The following is a 1,125-nucleotide window of genomic DNA, read 5'->3' as shown; positions in this document are numbered from 1 at the left end:
AAGCGAACCGAATCATTAGAGTCACTGTGTATGCAAATCATCCTTATAAAATATCCGTGTCTTAGAGTAGAGGTGTTTGGCCGTCCTCACCATATCCACATTTTTACTTCCTTGCAAACAATTAATTGGCAAAAAATGCAGCTTGTTGTCTTCCTTGAAATGTATATTGTGCAAGCTACAGACTTTATGTGTTGTGTTGTGTTTTGTTGTGCTGTGTTGTATTGTGTTGTGTTGTGTTGCCATCAAAGTTAGCGATTGGATTGAATCGTGGAAATGTAGAAAAATCAGAGAGGCAAAACCCACGGTGTTGTTGATCTCCTTGTTCTTTTGTTTTCCTTTCATTTCTCCTCTCCCGTGAAGTTCAAACTTCAAACTTTATTGCACAATCAACATTCAGTCCATATCGGGATCGAATTGGTTTGATTTTACATACTCAATTTCTGCCTCGTACAACATTGCAAAGAATGAAAATAAAATACAACAGCATTAATCTTGAAATATGACATCAATAGTTAAAAGAAAATTCAAAATGTTTTACATGGACATGAATAGAGTTCTTGAGTGTATTTTTTTGCTCATTGGTGTCTCTTAAAGCCATAGCAAACAAATACTGTTAATGCAGAAATGTTCGCGGTGGATTAATGTTCGCGGTTTTCGCGGTGACCACTTCACCGCGAATTTAAAACCACCGCGAACATTTTTCTATTATGATATTAGATTGCAGTCTATGGTGTTACCGCGAAATTAAATTCACCGCGAAAAGTCCCTTTTCCCGCTACCGCGAAATGAAATCCCCACGAACTTAAATACATTTACAGTAGTTATGTGAAATCGCTGCGTTTGCGCACGGATGATAAATTAAGTGTTTAAATGTCATAATATCTGAATATTTAATTTTGAATGCTTCACTATTAATTTGGCAATGGTGCTGTTTTGTATTTGTATTGTCTAAAAAACGTAATTCAGCCAGTATAATATTAGTAGGCTGCAATGTTGTTATATATAACCTGGAATCCAGTCTACTGCTGGCTGGGCCTACCGTACTTAGTGCAGGCTTTGTACGGGGCCAGGGAAGCTCCCAGCCGCTTAGGTAACCGACCACACCCGGTAGAATTTTCACGGGGT

The 1,125-nt window shown here is 38.0% G+C and overlaps 1 protein-coding gene across 1 annotated transcript in view; it reads left to right on the top strand.

Annotated features, from left to right (window-relative positions):
* The window catches only part of LOC118427311 (citramalyl-CoA lyase, mitochondrial-like), a 27,285-nt gene that overhangs the window by 651 nt on the left and 25,509 nt on the right, over positions 1-1,125 (top strand). The gene's annotated exons all lie outside the window — the stretch shown is intronic.

Source organism: Branchiostoma floridae, chromosome 12 (genome assembly GCF_000003815.2).
Source record: "Branchiostoma floridae strain S238N-H82 chromosome 12, Bfl_VNyyK, whole genome shotgun sequence".
Lineage (NCBI taxonomy): Eukaryota > Metazoa > Chordata > Leptocardii > Amphioxiformes > Branchiostomatidae > Branchiostoma > Branchiostoma floridae.
This window is presented reverse-complemented; position numbering and strand designations above follow the sequence as displayed.